This window comes from Eptesicus fuscus, chromosome 11 (assembly GCF_027574615.1).
Source record: "Eptesicus fuscus isolate TK198812 chromosome 11, DD_ASM_mEF_20220401, whole genome shotgun sequence".
NCBI lineage: Eukaryota > Metazoa > Chordata > Mammalia > Chiroptera > Vespertilionidae > Eptesicus > Eptesicus fuscus.
Window position 1 is genome coordinate 62,758,587 of NC_072483.1, and position 26,823 is coordinate 62,785,409.

At 54.0% G+C, this 26,823-nt stretch overlaps 1 long non-coding RNA gene across 1 annotated transcript; it reads right to left on the reverse strand.

Annotated features, from left to right (window-relative positions):
- Positions 1 to 9,981: 9,981 nt before the first annotated feature.
- Positions 9,982 to 12,920, reverse strand: LOC114230398 (uncharacterized). The gene is made up of 3 exons (XR_003616286.2): positions 12,478 to 12,920; positions 11,253 to 11,321; positions 9,982 to 10,181 (listed from the first exon to the last, which is right to left on the reverse strand). It is a non-coding gene; the product is annotated as an uncharacterized LOC114230398 (long non-coding RNA).
- Positions 12,921 to 26,823: the final 13,903 nt, after the last annotated feature.

Sequence of the window (26,823 nt, forward strand, 5' to 3'; positions counted from 1 at the left end):
GGTGACCAGGAGCCGGGGCACTGGCCCTGTCCTATTTTCCCCTCGGGGTCCACCCTCCAGGCGCTTATCCTGTGGTGCCTGCCTTTCTGTCCCTGAGCACTGAATTCATGTCCCTCAAATCATCTGACCCTATTCTCTTACATCCAAGTTTCCATTGCCCTTGGTGGTCCCTCACCTGGTCCTTAACTCCCGGAGCCCACAGGGGAATGGGGCTTAGGGGCTATATAGAGGACAGATGGGGGAGGTGCACAGGCGGAGGCCAGGGTTGAGGGGGGGGCACAGGGTAGTGGGCTCGACCCTCACCTTTGAAATTTCGTCATCCGGCTCTGAGGCTCTGAGGCCCCCTTCCCTCAAAGGAGCCCTTGTTTCTGCGGCTCCATCAAAGGGGCCTGGACAGCCCAGAAGAGCTGACGGTTAGGCTGGGGGCCAGGCAGAGGGGGGCTGATGGGCAGGGGCTGGCGCCGTCTCCAAGGCTCAGATGGAGGGTTTCCCATCTGCCTCGATTCCTTGAGGAGTTCACAGCTATGCTGGGGGCAGATAATCGTGGGGGAAGGTGGGTAGGGGTTGTCTGAGGGTCCTGGGCAGCCCCAGCCCCTGTGGAGGTGCCTGAGCTCCCAGCTCCTCTGCCCCTAATTGCTTGGCAGCATCCCTCCCCAATGTGGCCATTTCTAAAGATGATCAAAGTGCCCTAATTAGTGCCGTGATTGCCCTACTGGGGGTAGTGGGGTGGGAAGAGGCAGGGGCAGGCGGACGCTGGAGTGGCCCAGAGAGGAAGGCGGGAGATGAAAGGCCCCCCCAGTGGCCCAGTTTGGGGAGGACAGGCCCCAGCAGCTTCTGACGCTCTCCCAGACCTCCCACCCCCGCGCAGGGCCCGCTGGGCCTGTCCAGCATTGTTCTCAGTGGCTCTGACCCTGATCTGGCAGAGGGAGTCTTCTGGAGTCTCACGGGAAGGGCTACAACTTTGCAGCTCTCCTGGGACAGAGTTCCCACCTGGTGCCCTTCTATCTCCCAAAATGTCCTGGGGCCCCCAAAATAATCCTGTCACCCCAGTTCATGCTGGCGACTTCAGGGTGGCTTGGCAGGCCTGGTCCTTTTCCAGATTGGATTCTGTCCTGACATCGCTCCAGCCCTTGTTCCTTCTGCACAGGTGAACGAGCCTCTAATGGGAACCTGCCCCGCTTGGTTAGACAGAGGCTCAGACCTGCAGTGATAGGGCTGTGGCTGAGGTTCTGGGGTTCCCTGGCCCAGGCAAGCCAGGGGCAGGCGCCCTTCCTCTCTCCTTGCCAAAGAATGGAGGGTTAGGGGAGACCCATACACTCTCCCGCTTTCACTGCAGCTCATGAAACTCCACCTGGCCCCCGGGTTAGGAAGAAGAGCTTTGCATCAAGCAAGAGAGGGGAGTTTCAATGGACAATTTGCCAGGAGATTTGAACCTGGTGGGTGGGGAAGGCTCAGAATCTGGCTTCATGTTGGGAAGGAAGCTGCCCCTCCCAGTGGGAAAGGAGCCTGGCCCCGCACAGGGAAATGGAATCGTTTTAAATCTATAACCCGATGAGATGAGAGTTCCCTATAAGCTGGTGAGAGCCCTTGGCCGTGTGAGCTTGGTCACTGGTCTGTCTGCTATAGGGGAGCAGGGCTTTGTCTCCTCCCTGTGGTGTCAGCATCTGGGACAGAGCCTGACACACTGTTCGCTAAACAAACGAAGGCATGAGTGATCAGTGCTGGCCCCTCTTCCTGCTCCAGGGCTGAATTCCCTGCCTCCTGCATGTCAACCTCCCTCTGCCCAATTCGAGCCTGGGGGCTCCCCTGCCCTGTCAGCTCCCTTTCCCCACAGGGGTGGCCCTTCTCATCCATGCCCACATCCAGTCCGCCGGGTCCCTTCCTCTCCCTGGGAGTGTGGGTCAGCGGGAGAGAAGTGACATTGTCTGGGAAGGCCTGTCGGTACCAACACTTTATTTATTTTAAATACATTTGTATTGACTTCAGAGAGGAAGAGAGAGAGAAATAGAAACATCAATGACGAGAGAGAATTGTTGATTGGCTGCCTCCTGCATGTCCTCAACTGGGATCAAGCTCACAACCCAGGCATGTGCCCTGACCTGGAATCCAACCATGACTTCCTGGTTCGTAGGTCGATGCTCAACCACTGAGCCTCCTGGTCGGGCGGTATCAGCACTTTACATGGTTATCTCTGAACTTGGGGTAGGAATGTGGCCCCCCAGCCCCAGGTGGCAGAGCTGGGGTTTCTCTCTCTTCTGCTGTTTCCATGTTCTTTCCTCTTTGCCTCCCAGTTTCTTGGACGGGGTGGGGCAGAAGGACTGTGAGGGTGCAGGAGGGAAGCGGAAGGGACTCCAGAGACTGTTGGTGACATTTGCAGCTTCTGGATTCTCAGCCTTCCCTCCAGGCTCCAGGCTCCTGCCTGGGAGGCCAGCTGCCTTGTCTGCCATATGCTGACCTTCCTGCCCTGGCCCTGCGAGGCCACCAGCTGTCCCACCTCCATCCCTCTCACAGGTGGAGGCAGTCTCCGCCCCCACCTCCCACTTCAAGAGGAGGGTGGGAAAAGAGCGTGGACCTTTTTGCTGATACCTCTGGAAAACCCCAGCAGACTGTGTCAGGAGGCTTCTGTGGGTGAGCCAGCCCCGCGGCCTCCCCTCTGGCACAGAGCCCGCTCTTGTACTCAGAGGAGGGTGGTGGAGGGACCCTGAGCCTCTGGAAATGGGAAGGAGACCCAGGCACTTGCCACCTAGAGACAGAAGCTGTCTTTCCAGGTCGCTACACTTGTCCTCTGGGCGAGGACCTTCCCTTCCTTCTTCCTCAGAACCCTCCCTTCATCTCAAACCACCCTGACCGCCCCTGGGCTCTACCGGGAATGGGCAAAAGCCAGTGGGCAGGAGAGTCACCCAAGAGCTGTGAGGTTGAGCACCTCTGTGGGCTGGCTGCAGGCTGGGTGTTTTATTTCTTAGGTTGAACCACCTGAAATTACCATTCTTTCCATCAAAATGATCAGATACAGTCAAAAGAGCACTGAAATAGTCCTGGCCAGTGGCTCAGTGGTTAGAGCATCGGCCCACCACACACCGAAGAGTCTTGGGTTTGATTCCTGATCAAGGTGGTTCGGGTTCACCTCCTGCCCTCCGGGTTGGGGTGCAGTGGGAGGCAACCCGTCGATGTGTCTCTCCCACATCTCTCTCTCTTCCTCTCTCTCAGTCTCCATCTTTCTCTATCTCCCCTCCCTCCCTTCCACTCCCTCAGATAAGCAATAGAAAAAATACCATATGAAGATTAACAACAACAAAAAAGAGCAATAAAACACTTTATTTAAACATGTCAATATGTACACATTCCAGAAATTACATCTTTTCCCCATTTAAACTCTATGGAAACTTTTAGATAAGGAGGGCATGTCTAGGCAAAATTCTTTCAAGTTGAATATGTGCGAAATTTTGAATATCACTGTTCAACCTTGTGATTAAAAGAATCAAACCATCTCACAATTCTGCTTGTTGCTGCTCCTTTTGGGGCATCTTTTGTCTTTCTTTCTTGTGATCTCTCGCCATCAGTTTTCTATCCCTTTTCTCAATCTTGCTTTCAGCTGTGTTTTTCTGAAACTTGCTAATTTAACGCCTTCAATTTCTACTATAATATTCAAATTTCTCCTTTTCCTACATGATATAGTCTCCCCAATCAATATTTTTATTCTTATTGCTTTCAGACCTTTCTGTTAACATGAGATGATCTTTTTAGGAAACGCTGTGTCTTTAATGAAGAGACATTCTCTGGAGTTTCGGTTTCCTTCTGTGTTACTTCCATTTATTTTCTTTTGTTAAAATAAAATTAGATCGAATAAATTATAGCTAAAATATTCAATCAGATCCCTATAAGTCTTACAGCAATATTTCTATCAATTTGTCTCTCTGGACTTCTATCTGCATCAACGCAAAAAGAGATTTCTGAAAATGGTGGTTATTCATTAATCATGGCTATTTCAGATGGGGAGATATATTTTTATGTTGTTTCACTTTACTGTCTTCTTTGTGCTTGCCCACAATGCTCGAATTCTTTACAACCTGCCTGGCTGGTGTGGCTCAGTGGTTGAGCACTGATCCATGCATCAAGAGAGTGCTGGTTGGATTCCTGGTCAGGGCACATCTAGGTTGTGGGCTCCATCCCCAATAGGGGACATGCAGGAGGCAGCAAATGGATGTTTCTCTCTCATTGAATTTCTTTTTCAACAAGGTTTCTATCTCTCTCTCCATTTCCCTTCCTCTCTCTAAATAAATAAATAAATAAATAAACAAACAAACAAACAAACAAACAAATAAAACCAGCAGGGAGTATTTGTACAAATGCAAAACCTAAAGAGAATGAAGGAACTGTCAGGTCCTCAAGTAGAAACAATGCAAAACCTGTTGATGTAATATGTTACCCAATAAATATTGATGTCAAAGACTGGTTAAATATAGGCAATTTTGTGTGGTTCCATGGGTTACAGTTGCATGTATTATAAACCTTTATAATAACTGTTTGAGACGGGTGTTACCAGACCCATTTTACAGGTAAGGCCATTGAGGCTCATGGAAGTTGAGTGATATGGCCAAGACCACATCACTAGAAACTAGAGGAGTCAAAAACAGTTCTGCTTGTGGCTGAAAGTTGTACCTTGACCTCCACCCAGACCTGCCTCCTGAGTCCCAGATGCTCCTAAACTGTGCCAACCTGTTGGGGTTTTTGAGGGCTCGACACAAAGGTCAAATGTTCTTCTTAAAGGGATGGAGTGTTTGCCTTGCCCTTAAAGGGGGGTGGGGAGAATGGCTGTGCCAAGGCAGGAGGGGGCAAGGTGGAGCGGCTGTGATAGCGGCTGGGGCTGGAGGTGGGGGTCTGCAAATGTGAGACAAAGCAGATGGTGAGAGACCAGGGGCCCAGAGGGGTTGGAGTGAGGAGGAAGAGGAGAAACGAGGACCACAGATACCACTCAAGTTTCTCCAGCATCTATGTTGCACTTCCAGTCGGCTATACTTCCCAAGAACCCTTAGGTCTGGGGGGCCAAGTGAGGTAGGGGGGTTCAGCCACTCTTTCTGAGTCCAGCTGCCAGACATGGAGTAGGGGTATGTGTGTGCACACACACACAAGGGACTACTCAGCAAAGCCACATCACCCTCCAGCTGGACATATCGGTTCCTGCCCAGAGCTCCAGGTCCCATCACCCAGGGGTCAGCAGAGGCCAGCAGCCAGGGCAGGTGGGGACCAGAGGCAAGGGAGTGGAGGATGGAGTCAATTATGGCAGTGAGCGAGGCATAAACAAGGTGCTTTGCCTGCCTGCAGCCACCCCCTCCTTTATACACACACACACACACACACACACACACACACACACACGCACGCACGCACACAGCCCATTTGCAGGGTAATGGCTTTGCGACAGCAGGAATTATCTGCAGCATTAGAGGCAGCCAAGCTGGTTGGGAAGGGGCGGGAGCACAGGCTGGGTCTGGGGGCACTAAAAGAGGAAGCAGGTGCCCATGGGCTAGGACCTGGGCCCCTGGGGGTGCTGTAGGGATGGGAGGCATGGTAGGGACTGCAAAGAGCTTGGTGAACGCCAGGGCCAGATGGACAGCCTCTGTGCCCTGGTGCCCATAGCCCTTTCCTCCCTGCTTCCAAGGCCCAGAAGTAGACAGAGAACCAGGAGCACTGACTCGGGACCTGAAATCACGGCTGAGCAGCTCCCTCTCCTGTCCTGGCCTCGGGACTGTATCCTGCCGACAGCCTAGAGGGGCTCAGGGTGACAAAAGGCCCAAAGGGAACCCCAGGAGGAGGATGCGTGTTGTGGGTTTGGTGAGGGGGGCGGCAGAGTTGGAATTGGTTGATAGTTTCCCTCTGTGACTGTTGTGGGAATGAGGGCCAGGGAGAAGGGGGTTTGAGAGGGAGCACTCCCCTTTCCCCAGAACAGGTAGCTGAAAAGAGCCACCTGTGTTCACAAAAGGCCTCTGAATGCCTGCTCCGGGCTGAAGACCTTCCTTGTCCTTCCTCAGTCAGCTAGCTTTGGTAGGGGCAGCAAAGACCCAGTAAAGGAAGTGGCGTAAACTGGATCTCCCAGGCTGCTTGGGACCCTGAGGTCGTGGTGATGTGGGGATGGGGCTGATCCCTGGGTCCCTAGTGTCCCAGCCCAGGGCTCAGCCAGGCCTGGTGTCTATTGTGGGGGTGCTGGCAAGTCATGCCTGTCAGCCTGACAGTACAGCCAGGCTCCGTGACTCTGGCAGCAGCAGAGCATCCTGCCCACCTGCGGGCACACCCAGATTGCATTTGCTGAAATAAATTGCTGGAGAAAATAAATCCTGCACCCATGATTAATGGGAGACAGGGAGGCAGGCAGCCGCCACAAAGAGCCGCTGGGGACCCTGGGGAACAGAGTGACAGTCGGGCACAAAGCCAGCGCAGCCCTGGGCTTCTGGGAAGGGGCTCTTGCCACTTCACAGCTGCTGGAGTCACTGTGGCCCTGGTGGTGCTTATAGGGAGCTGAGCCTATAAGCCACCAAGGCCCCCAGCTGGGCTCCCCATTATGGCAGGTGGTGCGGAGGGGGCCAATCTTAAGCTTGGAGTGCCCCTGAACTGGGCCTGACTGCTCCTGGTGATTGGGGGTGGGGGAGCCATGGGCCAGATAGGGAAGTGAAGCCAGGGATTCAGGAGGAGCAACAAGGGCTAAGGAGAAAGGACTTCCCTACTGGCCAGTGGTGAGTCCTTGAGTAAATCACTTCCCATCTCTGAGCCTCAGTCTCCTCCTTTGTTCAATGGAGCTAGTTCCAGGGCCTCCCTCATAAGGAGGTTGACAGGCACAGCTGGGCCACCCAGGCAAAGCTCCTGTAAGGGGGCAGGGCACACAGGGGGCTATCCTAGCCAACAAAGGGGTATTCATTATCTCCGATGTGCCCGTGCTGTGCCAGGAGCTGACAGGCTGGAGTAGGCCAATACTGAAAAAAATAATAATGACATAATATATAAATCATTGCTATTTCTGGGGTGATACAGGGAGAAGGGTTATAGTCTGGAGGTCAAGGTAGGCCTCCTGGGGGCACTGAATACAACTGGATGTGTGGGAAAATCCGAAAGTTGGGCAGTACACTCAGTTGGCAAGGTGCTGAGAGACAGTCTCATCACTGCTGGGGGAGTGCCCAGTGGTTCAAGTGCCATGCAGGGAAATTTGCATTACCTGCTGAATGCCTACCTGAATTATTATGAACACTCTCATTCGGTAACTAGTACTCCCACTCAGGGCATTTTACCCTCCTGTGCTGTATAAAAGCATGCTTACGAAATGAGGGATATACAAAGATGTTCTCGGCAACATTGTTAGTAAGAGTGAAAAAGGAGCAAGCACCCAGTTACTCATCAAGAAAGAATTGAGCCCGCCGAAACCGGTTTGGCTCAGTGGATAGAGCGTCGGCCTGCGGACTGAAGCGTCCCGGGTTCGATTCCGGTCAAGGGCATGTACCTTGGTTGCGGGCACATCCCCAGTAGGGGGTGTGCAGGAGGCAGCTGATCGATGTTTCTCTATCATCGATGTTTCTAACTGTCTATCCCTCTCTCTACCTCTCTGTAAAAAATCAATAAAATATATTTAAAAAGAAAGAAAGAAAGAAAGAAAGAAAGAAAGAAAGAAAGAAAGAATTGAGTCCTAGCTGGGTAGCTCAGCTGGTTAGAGCATCATTCCAATACACCAAAGCTTTGGGTTTGACCCCTGGTCAGGGCATATACAAGCATCAACCAATGAATGCATAAATAAGTGGGACAACAAAATGATGTCTCTCTCTTGAATTAATAAAAATAAATGAATAAAAAGGAACTGAATTAGATGAACGGTATACAGACACACCGTGGAATACTATGCAGCTGTAAAAAAAGAACAGGGACTTTGCTTATGAAATGGGTGTCAAGATAGATTTTGTGAAAACGAAATGCAGAGCAGTGTACACAGTTTATTATCATTTGAGGAAGAAAGGAGAAAAAGTAGAAGCATAGATTCTTATTTTCTTTAGAAAACTACATCAGAAATGAATAAAAGTGGCCTTTTGCAGATATGTGGAAGGGTGGGGGCAGGAGATCAAGTGAATGGGGACAGGGTGGTAAAAAGATTTTTTTATTTTGGATGTATTTTCTATTAAATTGAAAAAAATTATGTATTGATTTTACACGGAGAGAGAAATATCAATTTGTTGTTCCTCTTATTTATGCGTTCATTGGTTGCTTCTTGTATGTGCCCTGACGGGGATTGAACCCACAACCTTGGTATATGGGGATGATGCTCTTACCAAATGAGCTACGTGGCCAGGGCCTAAATTAATATATACATGAATATGATTTTGTTTCTTCCTGGGGGTGCAAAGGGCCCCATGAAGGAGCCAGAAGCACAGGGGTGAGTAATTGGTTAAAGTTACTAATTGATTCCAGGCCTGCTCTCAAGCTGGGTGGCCCAGGAATACTTATTTAAGCGCTGACCCATTCTGAACAAACCAGATTTGGGAACAGTAGTTCATGAACTTTCAGGGATCAGAGGGTCAGGAGAAGTGACTTGCTCCTGATGTGGTCCCAGCCAACCCCAGACTCAGGGCTAGGTGCTTGCAGGAAGGCCGAGGGCTCCACGGGAGGGGCCTGAGGGACCGAGCAGAGGACCTCAGACGCAGCTAGAGCAGCATCTGGGAGAGAGTATCTGGTGGGACACCCTCCACGCGGTGGCGGGGGAGGGGGGTCATTCAGGAGAGAGAGAGAGAGAGAGGTGCGTGTTCCGGGGCTGCACAGCACACCCTCCCCTTCCCATCCCCAGGAGGCCCCACGGAGCAGGCCTATCGGGTCTGGGGCCTTGAGGATTGAGCAGGCGTGGGGCGCCTCCTGGTGGCGCTCGGTGAGACACGCAGGCCTTGAAGGTCCGGGAAGGCAGGGGGGGGGGGGGGGGGGTTGAGTCTTCAGGGAGGCAATGGGGGACTAAGTAAAATACAGGGTTGCCCAGTTGGGACAAGGGATTCGAACCCCGGCGATTCAGAGGGAGATCTTAGGACCGCTGAAGGAAGATCTCGGTGACTGGCTCCCCCCAGTTACCGCCCCCCGCCCCCCCCCCCCGTCCCCCATGGGCTGTGGGAGCACCTCCCCATGGCGACCCCGCCTGCCCCCAGCAGGGCACAGCCTATTCCACGCCCCGTGCGTCCTTCTGGGGTTCTGGGAGTGAGTCTCCTGCGTCTTCTGCCCCACCATGATCTTCCCACGCTATCCCCCCTTTCCCAAGGCAACCCCTTTGTTTTCTTTCTTTCTTTTTTTTTTTATATGATTTTTCTCTTTTTATTTAAAGATATGATTTTTTTTTTTTTTTTTACAGAGAGGAAGGGAGAGGAATAGAGAGTTAGAAACATCGATGAGAGAGAAAAATCCATCAGTTGCTTCCTGCACACCTCCTACTGGGGATGTGCCCGAAACCAAGGTACATGCCCATAACCGGAATGGAACCCCCTTTGTTTTCTGAATGGCCCTCGCCCTGCTCAAGCCACAACCCGGGGCAGCTTTGGCACCTGTGTGACCCTGCCTGAGAAAAGTGGGACCAGCTACATAATCTGCAGGGCCCCTTGTTCAACAATTATTAAGAATGTCAAGATGGCAACGGTAGGGAGATGAACCAAGCAGGTGTCAGAGCTGGGCATCCAAGAACCTGAGTGGGACCAGAGGCCCGGGCAGCAGGCCAAGGAGGTGCTGGAGGGAGGGGGTGCAGAGGGTCTGGGCCACTGGGCTGCGGGCCTTTGCTCCCGACAAGAGACTCTGGGCCTGGGATTTGCCCCTCGCCCCATCTTTGTGTCTGAGTATTTCTACTCTGGGAGGCTCCCAGACCTTTCCCGTTGCAGACCTTTCTTGCCCTGCCGCCTGTGCATGGATGCACACACACCTGGTCAGGGAGGTCCTTAGAACAGAGGCTGGGGCATCGGAACAGGCCACTGTGATCTTTATTAAGTGATTACATGCACTGGCTCCACTAAGCCTACGGGTGTGTCCATTTTGCAGATGAGGATCCTGAGGCATGCAGAGGTTGACGGCTTACCAAGGTGAGCCAGGATTCCAGGTCTGGGCATGAACCACTGGGGAGATTTGCAAATCCCCAGAACAGAGATTTGCTCTAGGTCATCTTGCTTACAGGTCATGGCTGAGACCTGGAGGAAATAATACAACGGTAATTTGTGAAGTTCACGGAACCATTAGCATGTGCCAGGCCTGTTCTAGGCATCCTCTAGGTACTGACCCAGGGATCCCTCACAGAAGCTTCATGCAGTAAGGACCACAATCACCCTCACTTTACAGACTGGGACAGTGTGAGGCCCAGCGAGGTCACACAACCTGCTCGGGTCACACAACAGAAAGGTGAAACCAGCAGCTGAATCTGGGCAGACAAGGTCTGCTGTCTGAGCCAGTTCATGGTGTACCTCTGAGGGCGCCAGAGGAGGCTGAATGTGGTGACAGAGGAACAGTCTGTCCCACCGTCTGTTTGGGGTTCATCTCCACCCCATTGTGCTCTCTCTTGGCCCATCACCTCTGAGCCACACTGTCTCTAAGTCCTGCCCTGGGCCCATCTCCTCCTCCAGAGCCCCCCACCCCAGCAGCCGTGCAGGAGCTTGCAGCTGGAACTTGCCCTCTGTGTTGGTCCCTGTCCTCATTCCCCCTGAGAGGTCTGGCCCCCTCTCCTCCTGCCTAGGGAAGGGTGCTGTCTGTGTGGCCACAGGTCCTGCCGTTGGCCTAAGCCATTTTCGACAGGACCACCATCTCCACACAGTGTCCTCCCCGCCCAGGAGGCTCAGGATCAAGTAGAGGAACATCAAAGATCAAAGCCAGCCTTGAAGCCGGGCCTCCAGCCTGGCCCTCCCTGGAGACTGAATCCCCCTTGGTGACCCCACCCTGGGTGAGTAGAGGCATCTTCCCTCTCTCCATCCTCTCCCAGAGTCCTTGTTTGTCTCTCTGCCCCAACTCTCTCACTTGGTCCTCTCTCCCCGACACCCCTGTCCCCTCTGTGTCTCTCAGTGAGTCTGTGTCTGTCTCTCTGACACCCTCATCCCCTGTGTCTCTCTCCCGCCCTCTCTCTGAGTGCCTGTGTCTCTTGTTCTCTCTCTGTGTGCCCTCCACCCTGCTTCCCAAGCCCCAGCTCAAATCCCTCCTCCTCTCCGGAGGGGGAGCCCGAGCACAATTCTTGTTGTCCAGGCCTAATATCTTAATGCAAGGCCATTACTCACCCGGAGTCCAGGCAGGGCAGGCCTCTCCCCATCTCGTTTGTCATCCAGAGTGAAGCCTCTGTGTTGTTCCTTGGAGATCAGATTAAGGGGCTGGCAAGCGGGTGAACAAATCTAGCTGCCAGGGCCAACCACCTCTTCACTCCCTCCCTCCCACCCCAACCTCCAAGGCTCCGGGTCCTTGAACTTTGAGTAGGGAGGTCTGAGGCCTTAGAGTCCTGTTTCTGATTCTGCTCCTCCTCAAAGTGCCCAGCAAGGGGGAAGGGGTAGCAGGAGTGTTTTTCCTAAACGAGTGAGAGAGCAAAGGAGCTGGGTCCAGAGTGACCTGGACCCCTGGGGGCTGTTGAGGATTACTGTAAAACTAGAACAGCCAACACTGTGTCCTTAATGTCTGCCAGGCCCTGTTTGAAGCCTTTTATCTGTATCCACTCATTTAATCCTTACAGCAACCCTATGAGATAGGCACTATTTTTGTTGTGGTGGTTAATCCTCACCTAACGATATTTTTTCCATTGATTTTTTTTTTGTGTTATTTTTTTTTTTTAGAGAGAATGGAAGGGAGAGGGAGAGACAGAGAGAAACATCGATGTAAGAGAGATACATTGAATGGTTGCCTACTGCACATGCCTTGACCAGAATCGAACCCGAGACCCTTCAGTCTGCAGGCCAATGCTCTTACCACTGAGAAAACCAGTTAGGGCAGAAAGCACTCTTTTTATCCTCATTTTACAGGGGTTCAGAGAGGCTGAGTGACTTGTCTAAAGTCACACAACTAGTGAAATCTGTGTTAGGCATAGTGCTTTGTATCTTTGTTAATTTTCTCAGTATAATATCTATGGGAGAGAGGCTAATATCAGCCCCTTCTTACAGACGAGAAAACTGAGGGTTTGCCCACATCCAGAGCCTCCCCTTTCTCCTGTTTCCCAGGAACAGGCTCAGCTCTGCTGTCTGCAGAGCAGGCATGGTTGCAGCCAATTTGGGGGAAGCAGGAGTGTGAGGCTCCCTGGCCTGACCTGTCTGCCCCTCAGCCCCATCTTTGGGGTCACATCCTCCACCAGGGCTCTTGGTGTGCAGAGGCAGTGTCCAGGATAACCCACCATCATCACACCTCTTTCAGGTCTTGTCACTGAGCAGCTGCCACCTGGAACCCAGGATCTGGACCCCAGACCCCAGAGCTGAAAGCTGAATGCCACTCCATGGGAGGGGCAGAGAAAGGCTGTGAGCTCACCTGGAGCCTTCCCACTGCGGCCTGGACACCGACTCTTTCCACATCAGCCCAGTTCCCATAGTAACCACTGGCTTGTTGTCTCCTAGCAACTGAGTGGTCCTCAGAGGGGGAGGCAGAGCATTGGAGAGTGGCTGACATTTGAGGCCAGAGAACTTGGGTTCAAATCCCAGCTATGCTATGTCATAGCTGTGAAATCTTTGGCAAGTCACTTAACCTCTCTGAACCTCTGCTTTTCCATCTGTGTAATGGGGATGATAATGTTGAAAGATTAAGCATTTTGGATTAAGCTGTCAATCTGTGAAACATGAAGGACTATGCAAAGGTGTGGAATTAATGATAGAGGGCAGGTGGGGCATTGTTGGGCCTGGGTAGGAGCAGAGGAAGGTGAATCCTGGCTTCCAGGTGGGAGCCCTGGTATGGGTGGGACTCCTCACTATGAGGGACCCCAGCCTTGTCCACCTGGCAGCCCCATCCAGATTCCTTGGCCCTTCAAATTTCCCAGTCCTCAATGTGGTGCCTTCTGTCACCCAATGCCCATGGATCCTTCTAGAGAAACCACACCCCATAGCAGCTCTGCCTCCCATTATAAAGCTGCAATGTATTGGCTACCAGAATCCCATAAATTCTAAGCCCTTTAATTTTACCCAATGCGATAGGTTGCTGTTATTATTTCCCAGTGTCAGGTGTGGACACGGGTTCAGAGAGGTTAAGTTACATGCCAAGGTCTCACAGCTCACAGAGGAAGAGCTGTGCGTGGAACCTGAGTCTGTCTGACAGCCTGACATCTTTCCCATGCTGTGTCTGAGAAGGAAAGAGTGGGGAGGGAGGGGTGACCCAAGGATGGAGGTGGGGGACAGGGAGGGTCGGAGATCTGAGGACAGACCCTGCAGGCAGGCCCGGGAGCGCCTGTAAGGGACACAGGGCCAGAGGACAGGATGGAGAGCCAGCCAAAGCGCAGAGCGGGAGGGAACCCCAGGGACGTGCTCCGGGGGAGGCAGCGAGGGGGCCGCCGCGGGGTGGGCTCGGCGGAGGCGAGGATAGAGGGAGCGGGGGCAGGTGCAAGGAGAGGGGGAGCCGGCGGCCCGAGGGCTCTGGGGCAGGGGCGGGCCGTGTCCGCAGGGGCCTGGGCTGCAGCCAGCCCCTCAGTTCCACCGGCGGGCGCCAGGCCCTCGGCCTCCGTCCTCACGGGGTGGGGGGTTGGGGTAGCTGAGCGGGACACAGACAAGTATTCCCGAGAGAGCTCGGTCCCCCGCCCCATTCTCGGCGAGCCCCGCCCCACGCCGCCCTCCAGGCTGAGCACCCATCCCGGGCCAGGGCCGAGGTCGCTGCCGCAGCCGGAGCGGCTGATTCAATTAACTAATTCCCGACATGACAGACGTGCAGTTCCGCAGCGCCTGCGGGTGGGCGGAGGGGGAGCGCCCGCGGCGGGGGCAGGGCGGTGACGTCACAGCGAGGCCACTGACGTCCTGGGCGTCGGGCCAGGAGTCCCGCAGCGACCAGGCCCTCCCCGCCCTCTGCAGTGAGTGTGTGCCCGCCCGTGTGTGCGTGTGCACATCTGTGTGTCCGTGCGCGGCCTCTGTGGGGGACGTTCTGGGTCTCAAAAGTCTCCACTGGGTCCGGATTTGGCCCAATTAGGGTGATTCCTAAGAGTGACCTCACCCGTTTCTCATCCCAGCCCCCCTCTCTCCTCCTGGCCCTCTGAATTTGCCACCCTCCCGCGGCCCTGGCCCGGTGTCTCTTGCCTTGGTGGGGCTTTCTGGGTGTGCGTGCACAGTGAGGCATATGCGTGTGCATACACACCCAGGCATGCACGCACAGTGTGCACACAAGACCTATCTGGGCACCCAGATGTATGTCCACAGGACGCAAACTTCCAGATGCACACAGTGGTGCCAGGTGCACACAGAGCAGTGCCTCCCACTCACACACATGCATTCACAAAGTGCACATACATGCAGCTCTTCCACCCCCACACCCCTCTCCCTGGCTTCAGCCCCTCCTCTGGCTCCTGGCCTCCTGAGGGGGCTGAGGAAGGGGCAGCAGAGGGGGAAGGGAGGCCTTGTCAAGGACACCAGCAAGGAAAGGGGAAAAAAAATGAAGTGGAAGAAATAAAATCAAAAGGCTTTTAAGGCTGCTCTCCCCAAGTAGTTGATGTCTTGGCTGCGACTGCCAGCAATGAAATATTGTGCTCTCTGATCGCTTAATGCACAGAGTTCTGCAGCCCCCTCCCCCAGCCCAGAGGCAGTCCCCTCCCTCTCCCCTCCCTTCCCTGTTTTCCCGGGCAGATCTGCCTCCTTGCTCCCAGAGGGCCCATCATCATCTATGGTGGAGGGCACAGCTGATACTGATGCCAGGAAAGGGTGCTCCATAGCTGGCATGGGATCCCCGGCCCACAGCCTGGGCAGGAGGGGAGAGCTCAGCCTGGCAGTTGTGCTGTGAGGTGCATGCATGCGGAGATGCTGGGTTTTCCCTGCAGAGATGCTGGGTCTGGGATCTCCAAGGTGAGACACCTTCGTGCAGGAGGGGAAGGCCATGTGTGCTGGACAGGGGTCCCCAGGCGCTGGAGAGGCCCAGGCTCTGGGAAATAGTGGGGAGACAGGAAGGTAGACGGGGGTGGTCCTGGCCTAATTCTCAGTCTTTAATTAAAAACTGAGCTCAGCTATGGTTAAAAGGCCTGGCTTTCTGCCTCAGCTCACATTCCAGCTCCATCACTTCCTAGCTGTGACCTTGGGCCAGCTCCCAGCTCTGTGCCTGTTCCATACCAGGAAGGATCAAGCAAATAATAGAACTGGTCTCATAGGGTTAGTGGAGGATTAAAATGGAAAATATATGCAAAGTGCTTAGCACAGGGCCTGTGCACGGTGAGGGTGGGCATAAGTGGGGCTAATTATCTCTGTAATCTCCCCACTGTTCCACCCCCCTTGCCCAGGACTTGGAGGGGCAGCTGGGAGCAGCCTAAGAGACAAGCTGCCTGCTGACCCCTTCTCTTTCTCCTCCTCTTCCTCCTCTCTCATCTTTGCTTACAGACTCTCCCCGCCCCCAGGCAACTGTTCGCTGTGCCTTTCTGTCAGGGTGGCCAAATTGGCCAAATCTCCGTAATGCTAAAAAATTGGCCCATTAGTTGGCAGGGAACATTGAAGTGGGGGGGGGGGGGCGGGAAGCAGTGTGCATTTCTGCCACTGATGTGCGAGGAAGGGGGGGCCAGAGGGAGGGACTGCAGGGTGTGTGTGTGTGTGTGTGTGTGTGTGTGTGTGTGTGAGTGTGTGCAAGCGCGCGCATATGCGCGAACCCTAAGGCCCCACTACATGCCAGACCTGCTGCTGGGGGCTTTCACAGCATCACCTCATATAAACCCCACACAGCCCTGAGGGGTTGGCCCTGTGATTATTCCCATGATACAGATGAGGAAACTGAGGCTCAGGGACAAGAAGGGCTTGGGATCCCACTGGCCTCCCTGGAGCCTCCTTCCCAGGTGTGCCAGGACCCCCAAATACCCCAGGAGCCGTGTTCCTGAAGTCTCTTCCCTCTGTTCTGCCACTGGTCTGCCCCATGGGGGTTTCTCACTGCACTGGGGCACCGGGTCAGGGAGTTCATTTTGCTGGGATCAGCCATGCCCAGTTGCTCCTCAGTGGAGACAAATGAGGTGTGGGAAGGAGGTCACTAGGTGCCTGGAGGAGGATGGGGAGGGAGGCTCAGGGCTTCAGGCTGGCCCCAGCCTCCCCTCCTGGGCGCTGAGATGAGGATTGCCCACCTGGGTCACTCCCCAGCCTCGGGCCTGGTCATGGACCAGGCTCTCTCCTGCCCTCCTTGTGCATGCTCTCAGATGGACCTCATTATCTCCACTTTTGGATGAGGAAACAAGCTTAAAGAGGCCAGTGGCCTGTTCACAGCTAGGAAATAGTGCTGAGATTTAATCCAGATTACAGAGACCAAGGTTTTAATCCTTTAGCTCCACAGTTGGCGTCCTGCTGGGAACAATTTAAATCCTGAAAATGTTTTCATTCATTCTTTTATTCCATAAATATTAATTATGTCCTAGTGCCAGCACCATGCACTGGGGACACACAATGAATAAGACCCTTCTCTGCCCCCAGTCCCAGCTGCTGCAGGCAGCTGGGACCGTCTCTATGTCATTCCTGCAGACCCAGGGAGTCCCTGGCCACCTCTTCCTCCCTCTCTTGCTGGATCTACTTACATATGGACACCAGTGCACAGCGCTACATGGACACAGGGTCACCATGTCTGCCCCTGAGAGGCTGAGGCACCTGCTAGTGGACCTCAGGACCCTCCAGGTCCTTCCTCTGCAGTCCCCAGCCTCCCATCTCCCATTCCCATCAGACCTCAGGCAGAGTGGCAGGTCACCTGGCTGGTCCCTGAGTTTATGACTGCCCTCTTGGCCCCGGTGTGAGCAAGACATCAAAGCCAATGCACTGGCCTGAAGAGAGGGAGGCCGGTGGGCAGGGATTCTTCTCTCTTGGTCAGAATCTAGTCCTGAGACATCACCAAGGGCCCCCTGGGGCTGCTGTACGAGTATGTCTTACACTCCAGGGCTGCCACCTCCCTGCCCTGCACCCCCACCCTGACTGCCTATCCTCAGCTTGGCTACTATTCACAAGAGGTGAAGGAGCCCCCAGAGCCAGCCATAGCCCAGAAAATGAGGGAACACCGGGGGAGATGGAGCAGCCTGGCCTTTGTCAGGCTAGAGACATAAAGGCTCCTGTTGACCATTTTCCCACTGCAGCCTTGGCAAGGCTCAGCCAGAGGGGCCACTTGGGTCAAGACAGCCCCCAGCAGGGCAGCAAGTTGGCCAGCTGCTGCTGCTAGGTTCTCAGGAAGCTGGGCGGGAGGAGGGGTGCCTCTGATTGGTAAATCCTGAGTAGACCCAGTGCCTCTCTTTCTCCCATGTCCTCTGGCTCCTTGACTGAGAGGTGGTGAAGTGTAGTGGTTATGACTTGGGCTCTAGTATCAGGCACTTTAGGTTTCAGCACTCCCTTTGCTACTTCCTGGCTCTGTGGCTTTGGGCAAGCTCCTTCACTATAAGCCTTGGTTTCCCCATCTGTAAAATGGAAGGATAATTCTGGCACCTACTTCTTGGGTATTGTGAGGGTTCAATGAGATAAAATTCCTGTTGTCTTAGAACAGTGCATCCTGATGGCAATGATGGTGATGACGATAGTGGTTTTGGTGAAAATGATGATGATATGATCATTGCAAAAGTGATGGTCATAATTTGATGATGGCAATGATGGTGGATGGAGATGATGTTAAATTTGGCTAAAACGACAGTAGAGAAGGTGGTGGTGATGATGATCATAATTGTGATGGTGATGATCATGGTGATAAAGGTAGTGGTAATGCTGATGACTTTGATGAAAATTAATATAATGATGATGATGATGATGATGGCAAATTTGGAGAAAAAAATAATGATGACAGAGAAAGTGATGGTGATGATGCTGATGGTGACATGGTGGATGTTGGTGATGACAGTGGTGGGGATAAGGATGATGAAAAGGATGGGGTGATGCAACTCCTGGCTCAAATGAGGGGAGAGAACAGAGAGAAAGGGGTGCAAAGCACAGAGGTGCTTTTACCTGCTCCAGCCAGCAAGACCCAGCTCCCAGTGGCCCACCTTCCCCAGCCAGCCCAGGAAAAGGTCGGGGCCTTGCTCCTTTCCAGCCTGACTCTGGCTGTGCATTGGTCCAGGCTCTGGTCTAGCCATCATCTCTCTCTTTAAAAAAAAAAAAAAGTCTAATCTAATAATAGACAAATATGCAAATTGACCGCACCTTTGCAACACCTAAGCCACGCCCACCAGCCAAGCCACGCCCACCAACCAATCAGGATGAGTATGCAAATTATCCCAACAAAGATGGCGGCTAATTTGCATATCAAGACAGCGTCGAAAGAAGCCAAGAGCTGCAGAAGGGAGTAAAGCTTCAAAGAAGCAAGCAAGCCGTTGGGAGGGTGGGGGGAGGGGGGGAGGAGAAGGGAGGAGCGAAGTCAGGGCCCGGGGCGGGGCGAAGGGAAAAGCAGGCGGGCTGGTGGAGAAGGCGGGGCGGGAGACAAGGGCGGAGCGGAGGCGGGGCGGGGGCGAAGAGAAAAGCAGGCCGGCTGGCCGAGAAGGCGGGGCGGGCAACAAGGGAGGAACGGAGGCGGAGTAGAGTGCAGCAGGAAATCCTATTGTAGGATTTTTCCTGCAACAGGAACGCTAGTATATATATATTGATTTCAGAGAAGAAGGGAAAGGGAGAGAGAGATAGAAACATCAATGATGAGAGAGAATCATTGATCAGCTGCCTCCTGCACGTCCCACACTGGGGATCAAGCCCAGAACCCGGGCATGTGTCCTGACTGGGAATTGAACTGTGACCTCCTGGTTCATAGGTCGATGCTCAACCACTGAGCCATGCCGGCTGGGCTGGCCATGGTCTCTTGGTCCCACCCAGGCCTCTAGGGAACATCCACAGTTCCTGGTAGACAGGGGGAACTGTAGGTCTCCTGGTCCATTGAACCCATCAGCAGTTGACCATGAGGACCAGAGGGTGAGGGTAGGGCTGTGGAACTCTGGCAGGCTCTGCAGGGGGGGATGGTTATATGGACTGGAGTGGGCAGATTGACACAGTGCTTCTGAGTTTGGGGTCACCAGTTCCAATCCAGTCCCACCATTGACAAGCTGGGGCTCTTGGCGATTTCTTCCTCTCTGATTCTCAGCGTCATCACTGCCTGACACATGGGATGATAATGGCATCTACCTGGTAGTAGTTATTTTTGAAACAATCATAAGTTGGGAGCTCAGGAAAACACCTGGGATGTCGAAGGCACTTGGAGATGTTAGTGACCCATTCTTACGGCTTTTGTTGGCTCTGATGGACTGCACTTATCCTGGCCAGGGCCAGACTGTGTATTCATGGGCTGGGCTGGGGACTCCTGCCACTGGGCCTTCTGGCAGGCAGACCAGGTTGGCAGGCTGGGCTCAGCTGCCCCACCTCCCCATCCTTCCCTGTGCCAGGCTGTGTGGCCCTCCAATGCCCCCACCTCCCAGCCTCCCCCTGCGCCCTCTCCACAGGCTGGTGAGGGTTCTGACGTGTGAAATAAAAAGGGATTTTAATTACCTCTCAGCAAAACAGCAATTAGAGAGAATCACAGCACAACAGCGGTCCCCTCCTCCACTCCCCCCGCCAGGTCTGCCTTCTCCCCTTCATCTCCAGCCCCCACCTAGATCTGAGGGAGTCCTCCAATTCAGCTCAGGCTCCCTGTGCCCTACGTCTGGGGTGGGAGATAAAGGACATGAGGGGGTCTGTGTTAGGGACAGGGCAGGGGGTGCAAAGGGCAGTGCAGGGAACACCCCCTGATCGCTCAGGTGGGGCCTCCCTGTGTGTCCACACCTTGGAGACAGCCAGTAGCCATCTCTGTGTGTGCCCTGGAATTCACCCATCCTGTGTGGGTGTGTGGCTAGCACGTGTGAACACCGTGTGTGCATGCAAGCATGTCTGTAACCTGGGGCAGTGCAACCCTTGGGATGAGCCCGCTGTGCTGGGAACGCTGCGCCGTTTCCAACAGGCTTTTACAATAATTGCCTGTGACCCTGAGCGGTAGCTCTATGTCCACTGGCGGCCCCCGCCCCGGGCCCCCGCGGCCATTGGTCACTTCTCTGTCCATGCACACAGCCTGGGGCACCTATGCTGTACTTGGGGAGGGGCCAGGAAGGGCAGGGTGGAGGTGTCCCCACAGGTGGCCTGAGGCTGGGGGCGGCAGGTGGTGGGTGGCTGATTGAAGTGGTAATTGCAGACAGCAGGCTCTCGCTAATGCATGTTATGATTAAGCCCCATTACTGAGGGAGGCAGCTCAAGCATGGGGGTTGGGGGGACAGGGGAGGCTGTCTGTGGACTGTGGGCGGGAGCTGCACAGGGGCTGACTGACAGCCTTTTTCATGGGGGCGGGGAGCAGGTGGCCATTGTCAGCTCTGTGGTCCCCTCCCCATCCAGAGCAGTAGCCAACAGGAGCCTGCCCAGCTGAATAGAGAGAGCCAGAGCTTAACAGTAAGAGGGGAACCCTCCAAACATACACACCCACATCTGGACAAAGGCCTGAAAGCCCCTATTGGATTCTCTAAGGGGCCCAGCCCGCTGGGTGAGCAGGAGTTTCCTGACCATTAATCTTGGGACCAGAGGCACCCTGGTAACTATAAGCCTCCCAGCCTCAGTGCCAGGGAATAGCATGTCCTTGGGTTGCAGAAGCCAGAGTGGCTGCAATTAGACAGCTGACATCAGGGACCCCAGTCCCACCTCATCTCACCGAGTGTCATAGGTGCCAATCAGACACCCCCAAGGCTCATTGGCTGTGGATGGGCCAGGCCAGAGCCGACTGGTCCTCTGACATGGGTCCTGGAGTCTGGCCTACCTGTCTATGGGGAACAGACTTCAGCACCCTTCATTTTGCACAGACCCAGAGTGGTTACACAACTTTCCCCAAAACACACAGTGATACTGGATCAGAACTTGTGCTAACAGTGATTTTAACTGGTGTGCTGCAAGAATTTTTAAAACATGCAATACTATTTAGTCAGGGCATTGACCTCTTTTCCCTTAGACTGTCAAATAAAAAAATGGCAACAGCCAACACAATAGCCATCCAGTGTGAATGAATCAAAATTATACCGTGTGGGGTTTTTTCGGTTCAGCAAAAATATATTTTTAGATGTGCTGTAGAATTTTAGTAATTAGTTTATATGTGCCATGAGGTGAAAAATATTGAAAATTGCTGCCCTAGAATCCCAGCTTGGCCAGTTACTGTGCATGACTTTGTGAAACCTCTCGGGGCCTCAGTTGCTGCCTTTGTAAAATGGGAATAATAGTAGGACTGACTCCTAGAATTGTTGTGAGGATTAAATGAGACAACTTAGCACTTAAAGCCCAGGACCTGGTCCAGAAGTCAGGTACTAGTATTCTTAGTATGGTCTTTGCTCTTTGCCCCAGGTCCTCTGTGGTAGGCAGAAATCTAAGGTGCCTCCAAGCTTCCTGGCCTCTGTGTGCACACATACTCTCCCTGTTACCTAATCAACACAAAATCTAGGGAATTCAAGAATGTAATTACTTAGGCCCTTTAAAAGTTGAGTTGTTGCTCGGCTAGCGTGGCTCAGTGGTTGAGCATCAACCTATGAACCAGAAGGTCATGGTTCAATTCCCGGTCAGGACACATACCCGGGTCATGGGCTCAATCCCCATCATGCAGGAGGCAACTGATCAATGATTCTCATCATGGATGTTTCTATCTCTCCTCCTCCCTATCTCTCTGAAATCAATAACAATATCTTTTAAAAAGTAAATAAAATAAAAGCTGACTTGCTTTGGCTAATTGGTGAGAGAAAGACGGACTCCAAGCAGGACCAGGATTTGATTTTAGGGGAGATTTTCCATTGATGACTTTGGAGATGGAGGGGCCACAAGGCCAGGGATGTGGTCGGCCTCTAGAAGCTGAGAGCAGCCCTAGGTTGACAGCCAGCAAAGAATGGACACGCTGATTCTACAACCAAAGGAGCTGAATTCTGCTACCACCAGTGAGCTTGGAAGAGGAGCCTGAGCCCCAGGTGAGAGCCCAGCCTGAGCCGACCCTGACTTCAGCCCAGTGAGACCCTGAGCAGAGACTCCAAACCTGCTGCGCTGGACTTCTGACCTACAGAAGCTGAGATAATGTTGCTGTAAGTTGCTATGTTTGTGGTGATTTGATACCCAGCCCTAGAAAAGTAATAACCCTCTTTGGTAGTTCTGTTGGAAGGCCCGGAGACATCCTGCCAGGAGGGGAGCTTGGTGCCAGGCTGAGGGCAGCCCCCGGTGAGGCTGGCACTCAGAAGAGTGGCTGTGCACCAGCTGCTGGTTCCTCTTCAAGAGGCGGAGGGGAGGGCAGAGACTTGGCAGCCATGCTTCCTGCTCGGGGCCAGCCAGGGGCTGGGTCCCTGGCATCCTTGTGCCTGTCTCAAATATGACCCATCAGTGCCTCCACAGGATGTCTGTGGGAACCCACCACCCAAACCTGGGGCAGGCTGGCAGTAGGCAGAGGTGGGCATGGAGGTTCACCGTGACACATAGCGTTGGATGGGACCTCTAAGTGGGGCGTTCTTGTCCTCTCTCCCACAGTTCCACTTTGAGGACTCTCTGACAATGCTCCCTTCTACAACACAGTGTAGAAGGAGGCTCCACCCAGGGCCAGGCGCCCCCCCCCTCCTCCCCCCCCACATCCCTCTGAACCCTTCTGTCTCCTCCCCTCTGCAGCCCTGCTCTCTCTCTTACAAGGGACAATTAGTGGCCTCAGCTTTAATTAGCTAACGATCCCCTTCAGCTCCAATCACTTGAAATGATGATGGAGTGCTGGGGGAGGGGACCTCCCAGTGACCCTGGGAGGCCAGGAAGAGGCCCACCCTTTAGGTCCCAAGCCCCCGCTCCCTTTGTAGTCCCAGGCAGAGGCCAGTGGTGACCCTGATAGGAAGGGGTCCACCTTCCTATATCTGGCCAGCCCCCGTGGCTTTATTTGCATCCTGCATTAGGAGCTGCGCAGCTTGTCACGGCCTGTCCATCAAATGGTGAGCCCAGGGGGCCTGGCTGTCAGAGCTAGAGGACCGCAGGCCTCAGACTCTATGCCCCTTGACCTCCCTACCCCCTGTGGCCACCACCCTACTTCAGCTCTGTCAATCTGGCCCCATCCTCAACTGCTTTGTGGTTGAGGCCTGGTCACTCAGGCTGGATAAGAAGGACAGGGTAATGGAAAAATCTGGGGTCCCAAAGGAGCTGAGAAAGAGAGACCATGAAAATACCAAGTTACAAGCTAACGTTAGGTGGTGATGAATGCAGTATAGGATATACCCTGAGTAACAGATAGAAAACAACTGGGCACTCCAGACAGAAGATCCAGGCAGGGTCCCTGGAGGTGGGGACATCTGGAATGGAGGTCAAGGCCCAAGTGTAGGCCCTGGGATTCCCTCTGAGGTCTCTGGGCAAAGCCAGCCTTGGCACCTGCGTACCTCCTCTCCCCCCAGATTCATAATCCCCAATACAAGTCCTGGACTGAGGTCATAGGCGGCCTCCTGGTTCTGTGTTGCTTTCACTTGGGTTCCGAGTGCCCTGCCTGTCCCCCTGCAGGCCTGTCCTTTCAGCTCCCAGCTCATAGTGTGCATGTCCCTGAGACCCTAAGTGCAGCAGACATGGCTTCAAATCTCAGCTTCGGTACTAGTGAGCAGGGTGCACTTGGGCAACTTGCTTTCCTTCTCTGGACCTCAGTTTCCTCCTGTGTAAATTGGGCAACAACAAGGCCCCCTCGGGGGGAGGATGTTACTGGGAGACTCAATGTGGTGAAACAGGTCGAGAGCTTGGCATAGAATATGGCACTTAGGAGGTGCCCCACGCACGTCATTGTGGGGGTTCTGCCCATGCTGTGAAAAGCTGGTCCACATTGGAGTGGGGCCTGCTCCATCTAGCCCATAGGGGTGCACATCTCTCCCTGAAGGGAGAGGCCCTCAAACAGGCTCCTTGGATGGGACCTGTGCAGCCATAGGACTATCAGGGCATACTGGAAGCTTGACAGGGACCTAAGGAGGGCAGGAAGGATGGGAATGAGGCATTTAGGCAAAAGGGGCTGAGGGCTTGAACAAAGGCACAGAGGCAAGGATGCAATCCCTGTGAGGAGGAGGGACATTCAGGAGAGTAAGTCAGGTGGCTGGAAATGGTCTACGGCCAGACAGAGGAGACCTCAGAAGCCATGAGGAGGGGTCACAGAGGGTGTGGGGCAGGAATGGGCAGGATGCAGCAATACCCGGGGGCAAGGGGAAGAGACCTCCTTCCTCCAGTAAGGATGAGAGGACTAAGGGCTAGAACTGAAAGAAGATGGAGGGAGGAAGGGGAGGAAGTGAAAAGCCTTTCTAAGGCTGAGAGGCCACGACTTGGTTCTCATATACTGAAGGAGAAAGAGGAGGGTAAGTGAAAGATGAGCTGGAGTGCAGAGAGCTTCTGATATAGGCAGGTACAGGTGGAGGGAGCTTCTGGTGCAGGTGGGCACAGGTGGAGGGAGCTTCTGGTGCAGGCGGGCACAGGTGGAGGGAGCCTCTGGTGCAGGTGGGCACAGGTGGAGGGAGCCTCTGGTGCAGGTGGGCACAGGTGGAGGGAGCTTCTGGTGCAGGTGGGCACAGGTGGAGGAGCTTCTGGTGCAGGTGGGCACAGGTGGAGGAGCTTCTGGTACAGGTGGGTATAGGTGCAATCTGGGGTCAGAGGGCAGACTCAGGAGCCATGGCCCTCATCTGGGCATAGCCTCCAGGGGATGGAGAGGTGGGGTCGGGGTGTGGCCAGAGGGAGGTGAGAGACAGGATACTAGCTAAGGCTTCCAGGATTTGGAGACCAGACAGGTGTGATCAAGACCTATGTCCCTTAGTTAGATACAGTGATGCCAAGGACTTCTGTGTGGGAAATGCTGGTTTAAGCCTGTGGCACAAGGCACTAAACTGTATTTATTTATTTATTTGTTTGTTTATTTTTTTAAGACAAGAGATGCCTGCAAGCCCCCAGATGCTCACCTGAAGTGGTCACAGAGCTTACCTCAACTTACCTTGGGAAGGTCTGGAGGGGGACATGTGTGAAGGGCCTTCGCATCTGCCCTCTACATCCTTTTGTAGTTTAATCTTTTTGAATAAGCTTGTGTTTATACATTTCTTGTATGAAATAAAAACCTGATCTAGAGGTTAGTGGGTGACTTCAGAGGAGTGTGTACTCAAAGGGATGGAATCTACCACAGGGCAGGAGAGTGAAACTGTCGGGGAGCAGGGGAGGGGAGGAATGGCTCCCTCTTGTCCTCTGATGGACCCCAGGGCCAAGGGGAGGTGTGTGTAGGTGGGGTTGCTGCACCTGGTGCAAGGCCTGGCCCTGGGGGATATTTCACACAGGAGCTCCATAAGCCGACGCCTGCTGTGTGAGATCAGTCCATGTCTATCAGATACTTTGCCTGTGCCAGGCTCTGGACTACACAGCTGATTAAGATGCAGGAAGTGTGGTAGGGGCCCAGGGAGGGCAAGTCCGCAGCCTACAGAGGCTTCACCGGACCATACAGTGAGGCTGACATCCCAAGAAGGATGAGTGGCAATTGGCGAACAGAAGAGGTGATGGGAGAAGAGTGTTCCAGGTAGTTGGAACAGCAAGTGCTAAGCCACTGAGCTATGTGAGAGCCAGCTACATTCTGGGAAATGAAACTAGATAACAGTGACCAGAAGGAGATGACCAGAGGAGAAAGAGGTAGGCAGTGGACAGAGAAGGATGGGGAAGAGGCCACTGCCTTGTGGGCCATGTTAGACATGTGAATTCTATCATGAGAGCTGAGGAGGGGGCACGGGAGCCAGAACCCAGTGGGGTGGTAGGAGCAGCTATCCAGTATGGAGTGGGCATCCTAATGCACCGAGACCTAGCAACGTGGCTCAGCTAGGGTTCTGTACAGGGAAGACTCTTAAACCCAGCACAGTGAGGTCCAAGAGGTTTGGGGAGAAAAGGACCCAGATCTCCCTCCAGGGCCAAGCTCCGGGTTGGACTTCTGGGCCCTGGCATGAAGGTCTGGGACCCGGATGTAGGTGTGAGCCCCAGATGGAGATCTGGGCCCCTGATATAGGACTGGATTGTGGGTTCCAGGTCTGGACCCTGAGATGGACTTCTGGGCCCTGGCATGAAAGTCTGGGACCGGATGCAGGTCTGAGCCCCAGGCCCCAGAGGGAGGTCTCGGCAACCGATATACGACTGAATTCTGGGTTCGAGGTTAAGGTCCTGGGATCAAGTTCTGGGCCCTGGGCATGAAGGCCTGAGCCCTGGATGGAGGTCTGGGCCGGGGATGGGTGGCTGTGTCCTGGAGGGAGGGCTAGGTAGTGGAATGGATATCTGGGCCCCGGATGGAGGTCTGGGTCGTAGGCTGGACCTCTGGGTCATGGAATGGAGGTCTGGACCATGGATGGAGGTCGAGGCCCCCAATGCAGGACTGGATTCTGGGTTCAAGGTCTGGGTCCCAGATGTAGGTCTGAGGCCCAGATTGAGGTCTGGGTCCTGGGATGGGCTGGACCCCACAGGGAGGTCTGGGCCTTGGATGGAGGTCTGGGACCCTGATACAGGATTGGATTCTGGGTTCAAGGTCAGGGTCCCAGGATAGAGTTGTGGGCCCTGGCATGAAGGTCTGGGACCCGGATGTAGGTCTGGGTCCTGGAATGGAGATCTGGGCCCTGGATGGAAGGCTGTGTCTTGGAGGGAGGTCTGGGTCATGGGCTGGACCTCTGGGTCATGGAATGGAGGTCTGGGCCACTGATACAGGACTGCATTCTGGGTTTGAGGT